The 21,319-nt window shown below is 39.8% G+C and overlaps 2 protein-coding genes across 5 annotated transcripts in view; one reads left to right on the forward strand and one right to left on the reverse strand.

Annotated features, from left to right (window-relative positions):
- PEAK1 (pseudopodium enriched atypical kinase 1) overlaps positions 1–4,344 on the reverse strand; it is a 182,542-nt gene extending 178,198 nt beyond the window's left edge. For all 3 annotated transcript variants that reach the window (XM_036027580.1, XM_036027581.1, XM_036027579.1), the window contains exon 1: positions 4,074–4,344. The gene's annotated coding sequence lies outside the window, so the exon portion shown is untranslated. The remainder of the gene's footprint in view (positions 1–4,073) is intronic.
- Positions 4,345–4,483: 139 nt separating this feature from the next.
- Positions 4,484–21,319, forward strand: part of HMG20A (high mobility group 20A) — a 99,548-nt gene continuing 82,712 nt past the window's right edge. The window contains exon 1 of one of the 2 annotated variants that reach the window (XR_004903574.1): positions 4,484–4,986. The gene's annotated coding sequence lies outside the window, so the exon portion shown is untranslated. The remainder of the gene's footprint in view (positions 4,987–21,319) is intronic. The other variant, XM_028503549.2, reaches the window with a different exon arrangement.

The raw sequence follows: 21,319 nt of genomic DNA on the forward strand, positions 1-21,319 counted from the left end.
GCCAATATCCCAACCAATGCACTGGATCCCATCTGCTCCTATTGCCTCCAAATCCTCAGCTCCTTTAATCACCTCTTTTTTCCCCTCTCCCTCTCCCACTCTGCATGTTCAATTTCTCCCCTCCAATGGTTCTTTCCAATCCGACATAAACATGCCCCAAACTCTCTTAATTTAAAAAGGAGGGAAAGGAGTAATCTCTAAATTTCCTTTATCTCCCTCCCTCCACCTATACTCTCTCTTCAGTCTTTTTGTTTAAAACACTGAATCCCTCTCAGTTAGCTACACTTCTGGCTTGTTAGTCATTCTACAACCCTTTCAAATGACATATTAATCAAGTCTCAGCAACTTTATTCAGTCTTCATCTTATTTGGCCTTTTCATGGCAGGATACAATGTTGACCACTCCTAGTCCTTGAAATATTCTCCCTCATTGTGCCAAATCTCTCATAGTTCCTTTTTTTTTTAATCTTTCGTCTACCTAGTTCAAATGATTGGCTCTTCAGTTGCTTGCCCCATTCAGTAGCTCACAACAGAAACCTGGAAATCATCCTAAATCTTCAATCTTATTCAACTTCATAATCTGATTATTTACCCTGTCCAGTTGATAACACTTCCTAAATCTCTTATACATCTACCCCTTCTTCTACATCCCTCAGCATTTCTCACCATGAATGGCTTCACCAGTCTTGCTTCCAGTTTTGCCCTTCTCTAATCCAGCATTCACTTCACAGCCAATGTAAGTCTAAAACACAAATATGATTTTATCACAGCGTAATTTTTCTCCACTAAATTTCAGCCTTCAGGATAAAGTTAAAGCTCCTTAGCTCAGTTATAAGGCATCAATGAATTGGTTTCTTAATACTTCTTCAGCCCCTGTTCTAAAACTATGCTGTATACCTGTGGCCACTGAGCACCTAGTACTTGAATGTGACTAGTCCAAACTGAGATGATTCTAGTCCAAACTGAGATGAATCTAGTCCAAACAAGATTCTAAGGACTTAGGATTAAAAAGGAAATATCAAATATCTCAATACGTTCTTATATTGATTATATGTTGAAATGATAATATTTTGGATATATCAGGTTGAATAAAATATATTAAGATTAATTTTGCTTTTTCCTTTCTTAATATGGTTAAATAAAAAAATTTTAAATACATATTTGACTCAGATTTTTACAGGACAGTACTGCTCAAAAATGTCCTTTCCTTTTTTTCTAAACCTAAATAACTCATCTATTTTTGAATATTAACACAGGTAACCCCAGTAAAATGTATTTTAAGACACCCCCTGACTCCAAGACCCCAAGTCTTGGTAAACAACCCCTCCTCCTCTCTGCTTCCATCCATAAGCTTCTGCTTATTCCTGTTACACAACACACCACGTTGTAATTATTGGCTATCAGCTATCTTCTCCTAAACTACTGCTCCTTGCAAAAAGAGATATCATTCTATATATACTCAGGGCTTACCACCAGGTCTACCACTCAAAAGGCACTCAAAATACTTTTCAAACAAATGTGAACTATCTATTCCTGGCCTTAAAGTTACTAGAAATTCTCCGAGGAAAAGAAACCACCAATGGAAGAGCCAAGACTTTCTCAGGAGCTCTCTGGTAATGAAAGGACTGGGGTGGAGGTGAGGAATAGGAATTACAGTAGAGAACAGCAATGAGAAAATAAAGCTCATCACATACATGACTCTTACAGTGAAAATAGGGATTTGCAGCAGTGATCAAAGGAACCATGAACTCACATTTGGCATGCCACAGGCCCCAGTTACTCAACCGATCCAACAATAGTATGATTTGGCAGGTTTCGATACAAACAGCTACAGCCCAGCACCCGTTTCACTTAAACAGCACATCATTACAGTTAAAAACAACAACAAATGTCTCTCGTGAAAAAAAAAAAATGTTAATCTCATGATGCTTCATCATAGAGCAATTTAGGAGAATTATATATGAAATGTGCCAGAGCATGAATTTATGACTGATGCTTATTTACCAACTGTGGTTGGCACTGCTAGATATTAAAAACCATGTATGCAAGTAAGCAAGTACAAGTTTTTAAGCTCTCAAACTTAAATATTTACATATCTATAAATGTACAAAGATAAATTTATATAAAACATTCCAGGAACAATTTTTTAATCTGATTGTCAGGAGTTATGAAGTGGTGTTTTCTCTTTATGGCCCTCCTCAGAGGAAATTCTCCTAACAAGAAATTCTAACAGAATGTTAATGAGGAACAAAAATTATCAAGGAAGTTTCTCTGTACTATCACTGGATAAAATGAATAATCATAGTATCATAATAGGTTGAAGTGATCTTAACTTTTCATTTCACCAAAACACTTTTCTTCCCATTCCTGAACCCAGCCAAAAATAAATGTCAATCCTTAAAGCAAGGCGTAGGGGATGGAGAGGAAGACACACATATCAAAAGGCCTTAAAGAAAATAATCTGACATTTTTTCCCACCTAATATAGTCTTGTTAGTCTCCAAAATAAAGATATGATAAAATATTTCCTCCTCTTCCCCTCTGACAGCTATGGAAAGATGTTTGTTTTTTCACATAGCTTATGCATTGGTCATAGCCAAAACTGACCAGTAGTGGTACTGTATGAATTCTGTTTTCATTGTTAACTGTTCATTTCTGGGCTAAGGCTATACAGCTCCATATTTGAAGCCAAGAATATGTACCATACCTGTCATTGTAGTTACTAAACGAGTCACCAGAGAAGTGCCAGGTACTTCACAAAGTAATTAGGGTAGTCAGTAAATTGGGCTATCTAGAAATGCTCCGAGATTACAGGAGAAGCCATCATGAAATGGATATCCAAGATAGCTCATGGAAAGTTTCACCCTGTGGAGAATTCACGTTTTTCACTACCACACTGCAGAGAGCAATGTATGGGTTCTCCGACATTTCAATTATCAGGAAAAAAGACTTTGCGGCTAAACAAAAATCAGTAGCTAGGCCCCAAACAGAATCCTCAAGGCAATCCCCATTTAGGTAAAAAGGTACTGATATACATCATCCAATGACCTAAAAAATAGCGTTTTATGTAAATTACCAAAGACTTAATTCAACGTATACTTTCATTTAACAGTTGCAGAAGTAAAATGAACTGGGTTTTCTATAGCAAGGTCAATCAAGATGAAATCTAATTTTCATTTAACTCAACGCCAGCCTACTAATAACTCCAGTCCACAACTCTCAAATTCCTACCCTTGGATCTTAAAAATAACGGATTGCAAGAAAGTAGCATGTAAAGGTGGGAGAGCTTCTCTTTCCTGTTGCTCTCGGCAGTCTTTAATGTCGTCAAACCACGAAAAAAAAAAAAGAAAGAAATCAAGCTCTCAGACGGGTGCTGCAGGCGACGGGGAGAGGAGAGGGGAGGGAAGGGGGTTCAGACCACAAGTCCTCAGTGCGGGAGTTAAGAAAAGTAGCAAGAACGGGTAAGTCAAAGGGCAGAGGAGAAACAAACTGACCAACCGAACCACTCAAAACCGTGCTAACCCGCACATTAGGAATCTCACAAGCCGCAGCCAGAAGTGAACAAGCAAAGAGCTACGGGGTTTCGTCGCGGTGCTGCAGGCGAGGCTGAGCCGAGTGCTCCCAGGTTTGGGCCGGGATGTCCGAGTAGACGTACAGAAGCAAGAGAAGTCCTTCCTACCCCAGCCTCCCCGCGTCCAGCTCCTCCAGCCTTCACTTTCCTCCCGGCCGCACCCGGGGTCGTACCTCGGCGCCAAGTCCCAACTTTCCCTCCTCTGGGGGGCGCCGAGCTACCGCCTCCTAAGGAAGAGGAGGAGGAAGTCAGCACGACAGGGAGCGGGAGGGGGCGCGGGGTGCTGGCGGGCCCCGGAGTCTGAGGACGGTATGAGCCGGAGAGCCCGCACCCGGCCGATCGCCCAAGCTCCAGCGGCGGCGGTACCCACACCGCTACCCAGACCGCGCGAAAGCCCGCTCGGATTCCCCCGACTCAGAGCCCTCACCCCGGGCGACCCTAAGTCCCACAAGCCGCCGCGAGAGAAGGGAATGAAGGGGACACGGGCAGCCCTACCACCGTTACCTGAGGCGCGCACATGCTGCCGCGGTGACCACCATCGCTGACCGTCCCGTCCCCTTTCTGGTCACGGAGGCCACAGCAGCTGAGCAAATGACACTTAGAAGTAACTAACTACTTGTCCCCGCCGAGTACACCGCGCGCTCCCGGCCACCCGCAGACAGACTCCCTGAGCCGGCCAGCCTCCTCACAGCCCCGCGAAACGCCCATTCGCGCGCGCTCCCGCCCGCGAGCTCCTGGAAGAGCGATCTCGCGCGCGCTCGGGCCCTGGACGCCCTCCCTTTCTCTCTACGGTCCCGCGGAAGGAGTCATTTGCCCCTCCTCTCACATTCCTCCCAATTGGATCGGGAGGGTGAGATAACCGGAACCGGCAGGAAGGGAAATTTTGGTTCAAATAAGGTCCTGATAGGAAGGGAAATGAGGCTTTGGCCTAATTGGTGTCCGATCCCCTCGGTCAGGCTGCCGTCGAATACAGAACTTGTGTATTGAAAGACGCCAGTATACAGTAATTGCCAATTTAAGTCCCAATACTTACAGACCTTAGCGATTAAAAACACTACATCTCCCAGAAGCCTCCGCGAAAGAGCTCCTCTCTTGCGTAATCACGTAGGCCTTTGTCGCATTAGAACAAATAATCCCTTCGTTTTTCTTAAGGTATTGGACATAATACTTCATTTTTCTCCTCATCGAAAGAACTTTAAGTGTTACTGAGGTAATAGAAGTTGCCTATGAGAAGGTAGTTACGCGATTAGGTAAACGGGAAGAAAGGACATAAAAAATAAAATACTGCGGAGGAATTTTTCTCAAGCTGTGAGACGCTGAAGAAGAGTGAATGCGATCGAGAGGGGCTCAGAGAATTGTCCTCTTTGCAGGGAACCTTCTTTAGCCCCAGTCCCCTGCCTGCCTCTGTCGTCAACAGGTCAGTAAGCAAGACGAGCCTGGGGGTGGACACAATGGAAGTGCCCTTCTGCCTCTTTTAATTAGGTTAATTGGTTTGTATCGGTTTGAGGCCGACTGAATGGAGGCACCTCACTTCCGGCTGGGGGAGGGGAGGGGACGGAGGCAGTCCTCGGGGAGGTGGGGGGAACATAACTCACTTCCTGTGGGACTAGTGTAATTGTTCAGGGTGTTCGACCCACTTCCTGTGTGGGCCAGGGCTTGAAGAAGGAATGGTTGGTGCCATTTGCACAATCGATGTTTTAAAGATTTGGAATTGTGTTTAGTGTGAGAGGTTTGGTGACTACACTAATCTCTGCTGCTAATGTCCACCCTGTAGTCAGAATTTATGTGAGGTTTGTTTTCAACGTACATGATGGAATATATTCTCCACAAAATTTTCTTAATACGTTCTTCAAAGAATTCTAAACCCCATGTTAAAATTCTGTACTCACCTTTGCAAAATGACACACTTTCTTGTTTGACTTATAATTGCTCACCTCTGTTCCTTACACTGTCCAGCGCTCACCGAACGAGGTGCTGTATGTTTGTCTTACATGCTACAGAAACTGTCGCCACGATTATGTTACAGCACTCGATATTTTACGTAAATTATGAGGCATATTCAACTTATCAGAATGAAAGTACCCACATGCATGTTACCTCAACTAATATGATTGGTTATCTTACATTCTTAGACGTGTTGATTTTAGGCTGCAGGTTCTGCCCTGTGCCTGACAACAAGCTTCCTCAGTCTTAAAACTTCTTACAAGTAACATGTAGCATTTGCAAAAGTTAGGCTTTACTGCGTTTTCCTCTTTGTAATTTAATTAAATTCAGATAGATTCAAAAATGGTATCTGTCCTTTGCGGTTTTAAAGCATGGCGCAAGGATCAAGAGATTCACCTCAGATTTTAAAGGGGGCAGGGACTGGCTCACAAAGGACAAAAGATGAATAAGAACTTTGTATTTTTCCTGTGTTCTCAGTGCTTTGTAAAGAAACTATATGTAAAGTGATAATAAACACTCGACAATTTTTATTCCTTCGCTTCTGTTTTTAAGTACCACAATACTTGGGTGGGTGAATGTGTACTGAAGGAATCAAGCCATTTAGAGTTGAGGAAATCTAAACAACTTAAGTAATTTTAGAATATCAAGTGAACTGTAATGTCTTTCAAGGATTTTTAAAAGGGTAATAAAGCCTGTGCATTTTTTCCTTTGGATTGTTACCTAACCTATCCTCAGACTTTGCAATTATTTTAATTCTAGTTCCTTTAAAAAGGTGTTTGGTTTAGAATTTATTAGAAAATATGCTTTAAACTGAGTGTTACAGTAAAGGGAAAAATATATGTTTTAACTTTCTGAAGACAAAATATCTCAGACAATAAAATCAATGAGTTTTTTTTTAAAACACTACAAAATTTCTGCAATAAGTTGAAAAGGGAAGACAAAATAATGTGTTGTTATAAGTTTAGGAATACATAGGCCCCCCCCAAGCAAGTGTCACTTGATTAGAGAAAATGTGTTCACTTTCTTCTCTATTACTGTAATCGAGAAGAGAATATACAATCATTCTGACAAATTATAGTATTAGGAATTATTCAAGTAAAGATTGTGGTGCTAAATGAAAACGATATTAAAATATTGATTGAGATATATTGCTATTACCTTTTGGAAATTGTCTTTGGAAAGCAGAAAGCTTTTTTTTTTTAAATTGGTTTCTATGCTATTCCATGGAAGAAATAAGAAAAAATGCTGCAACTGAAAGACTTGAGCAGCTTGAAGAATTGTCTGTTCAGAAGAAAGCAATATATAAAGCACAAATCTGAGAGAAGATGGTTTGTGATAAGTGGCAGTTATTCACTGTTTCCATTGAAAAAAATTAAAAGCTTTTGTAAAATAGAAGGAAAGTACATGGAACCTGCTTTTAGTCACTAAAAGTATTTCTGGGGAGAGGCTTGCTATCTTCCAAAGGCCTTTTTTTCTTTAATTCTCTTCGTTGTAGTTTTCGTTGCATGTCCTACTGGGTTGGCCAAAAAGTCCATTTAGTTTTTGCCGTAAAATAAAAGACACATTTTTCATTTGTACCAATAACTTTATTGATTTGGATATTTTGAATATGTCAGCTATCTCCCACTATTGGCTTCTAGTGGGTAGGGGCCAGGGTGCTCCTATACATCTTCCAATGCATCAGACAGCCTCACAGCGAAGAATTATCTGACCAAAATGTCAGTGGGACCAAGAAACTTTCCAAACCACTTTTGACACATTTGATCAGTCACAGCACCTTCTCCATACACTGCACAAATCTTTTTTCTTTTGCATTTTTAGTGCGTTTTTACCTTTCCTTTTTTTTAAGATTTTATTTTATTTATTTTTAGACAAAGGGGAAAGGAGGGAGAAGGAGGAGGAGAGAAACATCAATGTGTGGTTGCCTCTCATGCACCTCAAACTGGGGACCTGGCCTGCAACCCAGGCATGTGCCCTCACTGGAAATCGAACCGGTGGCCCTTTGATATGCAGGCCGGTGCTCAACCACTGGGCCACACCAGGCAGAGCTAAGCCATTTCTTACAATCCTTTGTATTTCTGTGGTATCAACTGTAATCGCTCCTCTTTCATTTCTGATTGTGTTTATTTGGGCCCTCTCTCATTTTTCTTGAATGAGTCTGCTTGAAGGGTTGTCAATTTTGTTTCTTTTCAAAGAAACAGCTCTTCCATTCATTGATTGCTGGAATTGTTCTTTTAATCTCTATGTCATTTAATTCTGCCCTGATCTTGGTAATTACCTTTCTTCTGTTTGCTCTGGGCTTTCTTTGTTGTTTTTCCTGCAGTTCTTGTAGATGTAGGGTTAGGGTGTTTATTTGAAATGCTTCTTTTTTTTTTTAGGTAGTTCTGTATCGCTATAAACTTCCCTTTTAGGGCTGCCTTTGTTGTGTCCCATAGGTTTTAGACTGTTGTGAGTTCGTTTTCATTTTTTTCCAGAAACTTTTTGATTTCTTTCTTGATCTCATTCTTGACCCATTCATTGTTTAATAGCATGGTATTCAATCCCCATGAATTTGAGTGTTTTTGAGTTTTTTCCTTGAGTTTGGTTTCTAGTTTCAATCCCTGCTGGTTCAGAGAAAATGCTTGATAATGATTTCAATTTTCTTGAATTTGTTGAGACTTGTTTTGTGCCCTAACAGGTGGTCTGTCTTTGAAAATGTCCAGGTATATTTGAAAAGAATGTGTATTTTGTGTCTTTGGTATGAAAGGTTCTGTGTATATCAGTTAAGTTCATTTGATCTAGGGCATTGTTCAATGCTGCAACATCCTCATTGATATTTTGTTTGGAAGATCTATCCATTTTTGATAGTGGGGTGTTACTATCCCCCAGTATAACTGTGTTGCTGTCTGTATCTTTCTTGAAGTCTCCCCAGGTTTTTCTTATATATTTGGGTGCTCCTATGTTGTGTGCATATATGCTTATAAGTTTATATCTTCTTGATGGATTCTTCCCTTGAGTTTCATGAAGTATCCTTTTAGGTCTCTTTTTATGACCTTTGTTTTGAAGTGTATTTTATCTGATATAAATATTGCTACCCCATCTTTTTATTTCCTGTCCATTCACTTGGAATATTTTTTTCCAGCCCTTCACTGTCAGTCTGTATAGATCTTTTGTTCTGCGTGGGGTTTCTTGTAGGCACCATATGTGTGGGCCATGTCTTCTTATCCACTCACCTACCCTGTGCCTTTTGATTAGAGCATTTAATCTATTTATATTTAAGGTCATTACTGATAGGTACTTATTCATTGACATTTTTCCCCTTTGTACCTGTGTTCCTCTCTCTCACTCTTTTTCTTCATCTCTTTACAGCAGTCCCTTTACCATATCTTGCAGAGCTCGTTTAGTGGAGGTGTATTCTTTGAGCCTTCTTTTGTCTGGGAAACTCGTTATTTTGTCTGACATTTTAACTGAGAGCCTTGCTGGATAGAGTAGTCTTGATTGCAGGCCTTTGGTTTTCATTATTTGGAATATTCCTTGCCATTCCCTTCTGTCTTGGAGTGTTTCCATTGGGAAGTCAACTGCTAGCCTTATCAGGTCTCCCTTCTATGTTACTTTCTGTTTCTTCCATGCTGCCTTTAAGATTCTCTCTTTGTCTTAGAATTTTGCCATTTTATAATTTTGATGCATCTTGGAATGGGCCTCTTTGGGTTCTTCTTGATTCGGACCCTCTGTGTTTCCTGGAGTTCTGTGACTCTTTTCTCTCATCAAATTAGGGAGGTTTTCCATCATTACTTTTTCAAACAGGTTTTCTATCCCTTGCTTTTCTTCTGGTATCCCTATTATATAGATATTACTACATTTCATGTTGTCCTGCAGTTCCTTTATTTCCTCTTCATTCTTTTAGAATCTTTTTTTCTTTTTCTTGCTCTTTCTGGGAGTTTTTTTCTTCTATCTTGTCCTCCAGCTCGATAATTTGACCCTTGTTTCTTCTAGCCTGCTTTTGATTCTTTCTACTGTGTTCTTCAATTCAGAAATTGCATTCTTCATTTCCTATTGCCTTTTGTTGATAGTTTCTATTTCCTTTTTCATGTTGATTTAGTTTGCAGTAAGTTTCTTGTAGTTTCCCCAAAGTTTTTGGTAATTCTCAGTGAGCTCATTGAACTTCCTTATAACCACTGCTTTAAACTCAATATCTGATTGTTGACTTGCCTCCATCTCATTTAGAATTCTTTTGGAGGATTCCTCCTTTTCTTTTGTTTGGGGTTTGTTTCTTTGTCTTCCCATTTTTTATGATACTCTTCTCTTCTTGTTAGCCTGTCCTTCTTAAACTGATCTGTTCTGACTCCCTGAGTTTGTGGTGTGAACCTCCATGGTAGGTGACCTGTGAGATTCAGTGGTTCAGTGTCCTTGATCTCCTGAACTTGATGCTCTTGGGATGCCATTTATGCCGTTTATACTGACTCTCTGGATGTAATTCGGCTTTGATTATTGTTCTTTGGTGGGTAATTCCTTCCAGCTGGTTAATGAGGGTCACTCGGCCCACCACATCTTGTATGCTGTTGTGCAGGTGCTGCCAGAACAAAACCACAAAGCCCAGGGAACAAACCCACATTCACAAAAATATCTCCCCCCATAATCACAATCTCAGTATCAACAGCAAACAAACTAGTATTAATAAGGGTGTAAAGAGATTAAGACTGTTACAATAAAGGAGAGAGACTATAGTATAAATTCTAGTTACTTAATAGGCAAAAACTTGCTGGACAAGAAATGAATGTTAAAAAGTTATGAAGGAAAGAAAATGTCGCTGCTTCTGGAGAAGACCACAGTGGATTTCGTCTCAGTAGCCTCTAGTATTTACCACTTTTTTCTTTCTGGATCCGCCTCTGATGGTTCAGATATTGACCCCATCTAGCCTTAGAAACTGCCAGGGATATACTGTCTATGGTTGTCTCCTTGAGTTTAACATAGTCAGTCTGCACTCAGTAGTCAAGCTTAAGCCTCATATGGTGGGGCAGAATTCGTCCTAGGGTTGGGGCAATTTTTTTCCCTCAGGCTGCTGCTGCTTGGAGGGGAGTGGTCCTCCTGAGCACAATAGCTGCTGCAGTATGGCAGATGACTCAGCACCAGGATCCTATCTGTGGTCTATTCTCTCAGGTCTCTTCCCAAAGCTTCCATCCCCAGTCTCACCTCAGGTGTCTCCAGCCCACTCTGCTCCTGCCTTTGCTGGAGCCCCTGATAAATGGCTGCAAATGTAAATTCATGTGTTGACCCTTTAAACAGCTCTTTGTGTCTCCAGCCATCCCAATTCTGGCAGAGAGCAACCCTACAGCTTTGTGCCACCAGTTGTTACCTGTGTACTTTTTGGGCTCTGGTGCTTAGGCTGAGGATCCCACCTTAGGGTTTAGATCCTACACTTACAGGAGAATGCATCAGTTGCTTAATTATCCCTCTGGTGCTACTGTCTGTGGGTCCCCAGCCAGCCCTCTCAAGTCTCCACCACAGTACTTACCATTCTTACCATTCTCAGTACTTACCATTCTCAGTACTTAGTGCTGAAGATGATTCTTTTGTCTCTCTGAGGTTGTAAGGCTTGTTCCAGGTGATTTCTCCACAATTTAGTTGTAATTCCAGATTGGTCCTGGGAGGAGGTTAGTGTGGCTTCCATTTGCTCCTCTGGCTTCTTGACTCTCCTCCCTGTCTTATTTTATTTAGTATAATATCCTACAGCCTATCCCTGTTGTTCCAGATGGTAAGGTTTTATTCTTTTGTGGGGGCTGAGTAATATTCTTTTGTGTATGTATACCCTATATTCTTTAGGCAGTCATCTGCTGATGGGCACTTAGGCTGCTTTCATATCTTCGCTATTATAAATAATGCTACAGTGAACATAGGCATGCATATTATCTCTTTTTTAAATTTATTGGGGTGACATTGGTTAGTAAACTTACACGTTTCAGGGGTACAAGTCTATAATATATCATGTATGTATTGTATTGTATGTTCACCACCCAAGTTTTTGTGCATCATCATGAATCCTCCAATATCTTCTTAAATTAGTGTTTTAGATTTGTCCAGATAAATACTCAGAAATGGAATTGCTAGGTTATAAGGTAGTTCTAGTTTTAATTTTTTGAGGGACTTTCATACTATTCTCAATAGTGGCTACACCAGTCTACTTCCCCACCAACAGTGCCCAAGGGTTCATTTTTTTCCACATCCTTGCTGTTTGTTGGTTTCCTGGTGTATTTATTGATAGCCATTCTGACAGGTATGAGGTGGTATCTCATTGTGGTTTTAATTTGCATTTATCTGATGATTTGTGATCTTGGGCATTTTTACATACCGTATTTTTTGGGCTATAACGTACTTTTTGTCTCCAGATTTGGGAGAGAAAGAGGGGTGCGTCTTATAGTTCAAATGTACCTTACCTGGCTCGCTGTTGGCGGGGGTTAGGGGGAGGGGGCAGTCTATGTTATTTATGTTATTAAATATTTTACCACATTCTTTGCTTCAAATTTTTTTTCCTATTTTCCTCCTCTAAAACCTAGGTGCATCTTATGGTCCAGTGCATCTTATAGTCCTAAAAATACAGTGTATGTATTTGTCATCTGTATGTCCTCTTTGGAGAAATGTCCATTCAGGTCTTCTAAATAGATTGTTTTTTGGTGTTAAATTCAATGGTTTTATTAAAAACTTTGGATATTAACCCCTATAGCCTTGCCATTTTTATTACTATAGCCTTATATCAGGTTGTATGGTACTTCCTTCCACCTTTGTACTTTTTAAAATTGCTGAGGCTATTTCATCAATACAAATTTTACTCTTATTTATTCTAGTTCTGTGAACAATGCTATCAGTATTTTGATAGGGATGACATTGAATCTGTTGATCGCGTGGAGTAGTATGGACATTTTAATGAGGTTAATTCTTCTGTCAGCACAGAATATGCTTTCACTTATTTGTACCTCCTTCATTTTCTTTCTTCAATGCCTTATAATATTCCAAGTGCAGGTCTTTTATCATCTTAGTTAAATTTATTCCCCAAGCACTCTCTTTTTTATTGTTGTTGCAATTGCAAATAGGATTGTTTTCTTAATTCTCTTTCGGGTAGCTATCGGTGTATAAAAATGCAATGAATTTCTGAATATTAATTTTTTGTTTTGCTACTTTACTGAATTCATTTATCAGTTCTGATAGTTATTTAGTTTAATTGTTAGGGTTCTCTCTATATTGTATCATGTCATCTGCAAATACAATATCACAGTTTTACTTCTTACTTTCTAATTTGGATTACTTTAATTTATTTTTCTTGTTGGATTACTGTCACTAGGACTTTCCAATACTGTGTTGAATAAAAGTGTTGAAAGTGGACATCTTTTTCTTAATCCTTATATTACAGGAAACACTTCTAGCTTTTTCCCTGTTAAGTATGATGTTTTCTGCAGTTTTGTCATATACAGCCTTTATTATATGGAGATATATGTCACCTCTATCCCACTTTGCTAAGAGTTTTTATCATAAATGGATGCTGGCTTTTGTTGAATGCTTTTTCTGCATCTGTTGATATGATCATGTAATTATTACCCTTCATTTTGTTTCTGTGGTGTATCAACATTCATTGATTTGCAGGTGTTGCTCCAACCTTGCATCCCACTGCTGAATTCAGTTTGCTAATAATATGGTTGAGGACTTTTTTTATCAGGAATATTTGCCTATAATTTTCTTTTTTTCTAATGACTCTGTTGAGTTTTGGAGTCAGGATAATGCTGGCCTCATAAAATGAGTTTGGGAGCTTCCCTTTTCTTGAATTTTTTGGGATAGGTGTTAATTCTTTTTTGAATATTTGGTAAAATTCACTGATGAAGCCATCAGGTCCCAGACTTTTGTTGGTTGTGAGTTTTTTTATTACTGATTTTTTTCATTATTTATTAGTCTGTTCAGATTTTCTGTTTCTTCTTGAAACATTCTTAGGAGATTGTGTGTATCTAGAAGTTTACCCTTTTTTTCCAGAGTGTCTAATTTGTTGGCATGTAATTGTTCATAGTATCGTTTTATAATCCTTTGTATTTCTGTGGTGCACCTGCAGCTTCTCTTTCAGTTTTAATTTTATTTATTTGGGTCCTTTTTTTTTTATGAGTTTGGTTAAAGGTTTATTGATTTTGTTTATTGTTTTAAAAACCAGTTCTTGGTTTCTTTTAACTTTTGTATTCTTTTGCTAGACTCTATTTTATTTATTTCTTCTCTGATCTTTTTAATTTCCTTTCTTCTGCTCACTTTGAGCTTCCTTTGAGTTCTTTTTCTGGTTCTTTTACATGTAAGATTAGACAGTTTATTTCAGATTGTTCTTGTTTCATGAAGTAGGCTTATATTGCTATGGATTTCCCTCTTAGAACTGCCTTTGCTGTGTTCCATAGAGTTTGGGTTGTTGTGTTTTCATTTTCATCTGTCTCAAGGCCTCTTTCAATTTATTCTTTGATTTTATTGTTTGCCCACCTACATTTAGTGGCATGTTGTTTAGCCTCCATTATGTTTCTGTGTTTTCCAGTTTTACTCTTATAATGGATTTCTAGTTTCATACCATTGTGATCACAAAAGATACTTGATATGATTTCAGTCTTCTTACATTTACTGAGACTTTTTTTTGTCTAACATGAGACCTTATTCTGAAAAATGTTACATGTGTTCTTGAAAAGAATGTATATTTTCCTGTTTATGTTTGAAATGCTCTAAATATATCTATTCAAACCATTTGTTCTAGTATGTGATTTAAAGCTGATGGGGGAACTCAAGAGTTAAAGATTTTTTAGCTTTAATTATAGTTGATAGGCTTAAGTGATTAATGCATTTGGAATTCTGTTATTCCAGGAACTAGAATACAGGACCTATATAACTAGCAATTCAACCTTTGTGCCCCAGGGGCTCTATATTGATCAAAATGGTGTGTGAGCCATTGTGTTCCAGGGAGGGAGAATCCATGTGGTATATAAAGAATTGCCGATCAGTAAATAAAGAAATAGTAGGAAAATCACCAACAGACTGCAACTCTTATTTGATTAACCATTTGATTACCTTTTCCCAAACCCCTTACCTACACTTTTCTTCTCCTATAAAAAGGTTGGCTTGAGATAAGATGTTAAGATGTCTTTAGGGTACATAACCCACTGTCTTCTCAGATCACCAGTATCAGATGAAGCACCCATAAAGATTTAATCCTTGTCTCTACTCACTGGTTCTGGTAGTGGCAGGCAGTACGAATGCCAGCTTTTCTGGTTTCATTTTCCAGCTACTCTGGTGGGATACTTTGGTACTCTCTGATGAGTCTGGGTATTTGACAGGGAGTTCTGTTGCCTCCTGGATTGGGAAACTCAGGTGTTTGGATTTGGAGACTTCCTAGCAGCTGCCAAGTGGTTTCACTTAGAGACTCTCCTATTCTTGGCACTTCCCATCACTGTCACTTTTAATTAAATGACTGTGCTTCCTGGCTCAACATTACAGTCCCAGGTTGTGACTTAGAATGGTCATCAGGAATTAAGGTGCCTTTTGGTTTGTGTGATATTACAGAGCTCTGTTTGTTAGAATGGGCAAGGGAGCCTCCTATCTGGGCAACAACCCTTTGGGGTGATTCCTGATTGGTTGACCACTGTTTATGAGTCTATTACAAGAAAAGAACTGTTTTTTTTTTTATTGCAATACTGTTTGGCTTACATATAATCTGGACTCAGGAGAGTGCTGGCCACTGAATGGGTCCATAAATTACTATACAATGCTGAAATTGATGGTGTTTTGTAAAAGATCGGGGAAATGGGATAAACTGCCATATGTACAGTCTCTTATGACATTACATAATAAAGATCAGATGCAAAAGTAAAGGGAAATAGGTTAATGGCCCAGAGAAAAGGGACTTTACCTGTGGTAGATAACAGAAGCTCAGAAGAGAGGGATCAGGAAGATAAAGATGTCATGGGTACTGCAGGCATGGTGAGATTTTGCCCATCCCATCCAGTCCTGAGGGATCCTCCTCCTTACCCAGCTGAGGCAGCTGAGGAGATTAGCCTGAACAGGTCTCTCTATCCTGAACCCATCATATAACAAAATTCCCTATTGGGGCAGGGGAATATCCCCCACAAAGACTTCCAGTGGGAGTAGGGCCAGAAGGCTAGCCTGCTGGATATTAGTTTGGCAAATACTCTGTTTTCTACGTGGATGTGTTAAACTGGGAAAATTCAAATCCTTATAGGGATGATCCTACTAAAATGACTGACTTAGTTACATCAGTTTTTGCCATGCACCATTCAACTGGGCAGACATAAAAGGTAACTAAAAACTAAAATGTATCTGCCTTTTCACTGGGCAATTCCACTGCTGGGACTATACCCTAAGAATTCTGAAACACCAATTCAAAAGAACCTATGCACCCCAATGTTCATAGCAGCACAGTTTACAATAGCCAAGTGCTGGAAGCAACCTAAGTGTCCATCAATAAATGAATGGATGAGAAAGCAATGGTACGTTTACACAATGGAATACTACACAGCAGAAAGAAAGAAGGAGCTCCTAACCTTTGCAACAGTGTGGATGGATCTGGAGAGCATTATGCTAAGTGAAATAAGCTAGAAAGACAAATATCATATGATCTCACCTATAAGTGAAATCTAATCAACAAAAGAAACAAAATACAAACAGAGACATTGAAATTAAGAACAAACTGATAGAAACAAGAGGGGAGGTGGGAGGGAATAGTGGGGGGAGAAAAGAGAGAAGGGTCATCAAGGAACATATGTAAAGGACACATGGACAAAGCCAAAGGGGGCTAGGAAGTAGGGATGCCTGGGGTGGGAGTGAGTGGTAGGGGGGAAATGGAGACAAGTGTACTTGAACAACAGTAAAATGAAAATAAAAAGAAAAGAAAAACTACTAAGAAAAAGTTAACTGAATATTTTCCTTATGGGCAGTGAGCAGAGGTGTTTACGCGGACCCTGGCTCATGGGGTCTGCCACATTGTGGGTGAGATAAGAGACAAATTCACATGGACTACCCAGTCCGTGGAGGAAAAGGGACAGCGTAGCCTTTCTCTCAAGGGGAGCAAAAGCCTGGGCCCTTGCCTTGATGGGCCTTCATTGGTTTTCTCAGCATATTACATGATGGTCCTCATTTACTATGCACAGGTTTGCCTTAGGTGGTTACCTTTTACAGAAAACAAAGGAGATGATGCCGCTAATCACATCACAGAAGAAGGATATTTGCAAATGCAAAGGGAAAAGTGGTTGAACCAGTTACCCTCCATACTGGGGAGTTTTAGCATGAATTTTAGGAAGTTACACTAAGCACTTGCTGTCTCAATTCAGGGTGAGGGAGTTTTAACAAAAGCAAGTCTCATAGCAGCCTAGGTACAATGCAGGCCTGATTCCCCACAGAAGAACCTATCCGTGGTCGTGGGTCCTGTGCATCTCGGAGTGGGAGCTGGGCCCACACCACGCAGAATGGTCTCCTATAGGTGTTAGCGTTGCATAAGGCAAATGAAGAAGCTCAGAAATTGCTCCAAAAAATCCAGGTCGAGCTCTCAACTCTACTAAAGCCTACTAGAGCTAAAAGGAAATTTGTGGCTCACTGCTGAAAGAATGGTAAGGTAGTAAGTAATTCTTCTTGACAGTGCCATCTTCAATCTCAAACTAAGTTTAATCCTGCCTCGTTTCTCCTGGAGTCTGACTTGGGTGTTCTAATGCATGACTGCACTGAAATAATTGATGAAATTTATTCTAGCAGAATTGATTCATAGAACCATCCTCTAGAAGAGGTAGACTGAGCTCTTTATGCAGATAGAAGGAGTTATATGGAAAGAAAAACAGAAAGGCTGGCTATGCAGTTTTGAATCTTCAAGAAATAGTAGAGGTCAAGGTCTTACTGTCATGAACGTCTGCTCAGAGAGCTGAACTGACTGCATTGATGAAGGCACTGGAATTGTTGCAAAGAAAGATAGTGAATGTGTATACCGATTCAAGGAACACTTTCCTAATTTTGGATGCACATAGTTTGATCTGGAAGGAAAAATCGCTATTAACCTTCAATAAAAACTGATATTAAATATGCCACAGGAAATTTTAAATTATTAGAAGCTGTTCAGGACCCTTTACAGATGGCAGTTGTACACTACCCTTGGCATCAGAAAAAGGACACTGAAGTAGCTAGAGGAAACAATTTGGCCAATTGAGCAGCAAAAGAGGGTGCTACAGGAATATTTATAATGCCTTTGGTGCCATTTCTGGGCTTGTCACAATTCCACCTTTTATGTTTGATTGCAGACTTAAAGAAAGCTAAGAGCTGGGATTTTAATGAAGAAAGCCCCAATAGTAAAGGGAGAAAGAGTATGAAAGGAGATACACTGCTTTCTGAACATTTAGTACAGCCAGTCATGAAGCGTTTGCATGAGGCCACTCACTGTGGAAGGGTTTCATTAACCACCTATATTGAACCATAGCTCACAAGTCCTAGAATTTCTAAAGCCATATGGAAAACAATAGCTAGGTGTGTTGTGTGCCAGAAGAGCAACCCCAAGACAGATCCCCATCAGGAGAAGGAAGGGAAACAATACCAAGGACGGTTTGAGCACTGGCAGATAGACTTTGCCAGATGCCAAGGATCCAAGAATGGAAATATCAGTTAGTCTTTGTTGATACCTTTTCAGAATGGGTAGAAGCCTATCCTACTAGAACTGAGAAATTCTCAGAGGCTGTGAAAACCCTGAAGGAATTAATTCCTCACTTTGGCCTACCCAGCAGCAAACAGAGTGATAATGGACCTGATTTTATTTTAGAAATTACACAGAAAGTAATTAAACTTTTAAGAATCATGTGGAGATTCCAGACAGTATGGAGACCTCAGCCTTCTTGAACAGTAGAATCTCACCTTGAAGAAAAATATAGCTAAATTGTGTCAAGAAACTCATCTCGTTTGGGATCAAGTTTTCCTATTGCCCTGCTCAGGGTAAGGGTGGCTCCTCTAAGTGGGATTCAATTGAGTCCTTGTGAAATTGTGTATGGATGACCATTTCAGGCTATGATTTGGGTGGGCTATAAGCAAGGTCTGTCCAGAAAGTATTCAGCCATGCACTATGAAAAATAGAGATGTTTAGCCCTGCCCAGTGTGGCTTAGTGGATTGAGTGCCAGCCTATGAACCAAAGGGTTACCAGTTCAACTCCCCTTCAGGGCACATGTCTGGGTTGCTGATCGGGTCCCTGGTTGGAGGCATGCAAGAGGCAACCACACACTGATATTTCTCTTCTTCTCTTTCTCCTGTCCCTCTCCTCTCTCTCTCCTCTCTAAAAATAAATGAATAAAATCTTTATTTAAAAAAACTTGAAGGAAAATAGACATTTATTGAAGAAGATACAAGAAACACTGTACATAGGACAATGACACTTCAGTCCCCTTCAAGGTATGCACCTTGGGACCTCACAGAGTCTCCCAGTGTCTCTCCGACTGTTCAAAACACACTGCAAAACCTTTTGTTGCAATTGTCATCCACTTCCCCATCATATTTTCTGAATTTCATTGATGGCCTGAAATCTCTTCATTTTCTAATTTAATTTTAGTTTTGGAAAAAGCCAGAAGTTGCAGGGTACCACATCAGGGCTGTATGGGGACAAAGTCACCTGGGTGACTTGATGTTTCACCAAAAACTCTGCATGAGACAGATCCTTGAGCAGGCACATTCTCATGATGAAGTTGCCAATCACCAGTTGCCCATAGCAATGGCCATTTTAGTCATATTCCGTCTCTCAACCGACAAAGAACATTGAGCTAGTACTCCTTATTAATTGTTTGTCCTGGAGGGGCGTGCTTGTGATAGACAACACCTTTCCAATCGAAAAACACAGGTAACACGGTCTTAATCTTGCTGCAACTTTGCTGTACCTTCTGCAGGCATGGAAAAGCAGGCAGCTTCCATTGCGGCAACCAGGCCTTCATTTCCAGATCAAAGCCATAGACCCACAATTCATCTCCTTGCCTTCTGAGGGAAATCCAGTTTATTCTTAGCGGTTTAAATCAAACCTTAAGCAACCTCACCACAATGTTCATTCTAATCTGATAGCAGATGCTGTGGGACAAATATTGCCATGACATATTTCATTCCAAGATCTTGTGAAAAAATCTCGGACACAGTAGCTTTTGGAATCCTCAGATGAGCTTCTAGTTCTTGCACTGTTAGTCACCAGTCTTTGTTGATTGCAGCCTGTACACATTCAACATTCTCAAGTGTTCTGTTTGTTTCAGGCCTTCCAGAACATGGATCACTTTGAACAAATTCTCTGCTATATTTGAAGTGTTTGTGCCACACTGTTATTTGTGCTACACTCATTGCATTGTCTTTAAAGGTCTTCTTAGTCATCCAAATAGTTTCCACAGAGGAATGTTCAAGCTTAACACAAAATCTGATGTAGATTCATTGCTCTACTCGCTCATTTTGAATGCAGTGGCTACACAATACACATACTCAATGGTATCATCTCCTGCTGACTAGTAGAGTGAAGTTGTCATTGTTCAAACATGTGCATTCCAGTCCACTCTTCTTAGCTGCCAGGTTACATCAATGTTGCACAAACTGTTCTCATTATATTAACAGTGGCTGGACTTTTTCCAGACATACCTTGTGTGTATATATCTAGATCAAGAAGCGAAAGTAAAGAACTATGTACAACATCTAAGTCAGACATTAGCTGTGAATCATGACCTTGTGTGTATTAGAGATCTTCCCCCAGAGACTGAATACATTCCTTTGGTCTGAGTAGATAAGGTTCTACTCAGTGCTTGGAAGACAGGATCCCCAGATAGCCAACTAGAAGAAAAGTGAATTGGACCTTGGGATGTACTCCTTACCACATCAATCACCTTGGGTAATAAAACCTTGGATTCATCACACCAGAGTTAAGAATGCAACAGAAGAACAATGGACTGCGAAACCTCAATAAGACCTGAAGGTCATCTTTTCAGAAGAGTGACTTACATTCTCTCCTGTGTTATGGAGAAGTTATTCCTTTCAAAACAGATGAAAATATTTGGACATATTTAGTAAAAATGTTCTAAATATCTCTGACTTTTGTCTTGCAGAAAGAACATATGTTGAACAAACTTTCACTTTATGTCTTGTAGGTATTTATATTCTGCTGGAAAGCGTGCAAAATTATAAATATGATTGAGAACCTGTGGTATCTCTAAAGGATAGGCAGATGTTTTCCTTAAAAATTGCTAATATAGCCCTGGCTGGAGAGTGTGCAACCTTTGTCAGCTGTACTAAAAACTGTTTTATGCTTTCAGCAGACATGGATATGAATTAAATCACCACCACCAATGTATCTTATGCCTCCAGTCACATAAAATTGCCTGCAGGATGATTTTTACTATGTGGAAGGACTGTTTTTTTCCACATGTTCAACAGCAAAATGATTACTTCCATTTGAAACTTATCTCTTAGAAATAATGTAATTAAAACTAACAGTAGGGAGAGAATTCCAGTCAAGATGGAGGCCTAGGCAGACATGGCTCTATTCTTCGCACAACCACATCAAAATTACAACTAAAATATAGAACAATCGTCACTCAGGAAGGAACATCAGAAATCGAGTTGAATGGAAGTCTGACAAGTGTTGAATTAAAGAACTCACATCCATCAAGACTGGTAGGAGGGGTGCAGACACGGACGTGCTGGTACCCACCCATGTGGATAAAAATTCTGGAGGAATATCTCAAGAGTGACAAATCCCAGACCCACTCCAGGATTCTAGTGCCAGGAAAATAAGTGCCCACAACTTCTGGCTGCAAAAACCAGC

This window comes from Phyllostomus discolor, chromosome 1 (assembly GCF_004126475.2).
Source record: "Phyllostomus discolor isolate MPI-MPIP mPhyDis1 chromosome 1, mPhyDis1.pri.v3, whole genome shotgun sequence".
NCBI classification, from domain to species: Eukaryota; Metazoa; Chordata; class Mammalia; order Chiroptera; family Phyllostomidae; genus Phyllostomus; species Phyllostomus discolor.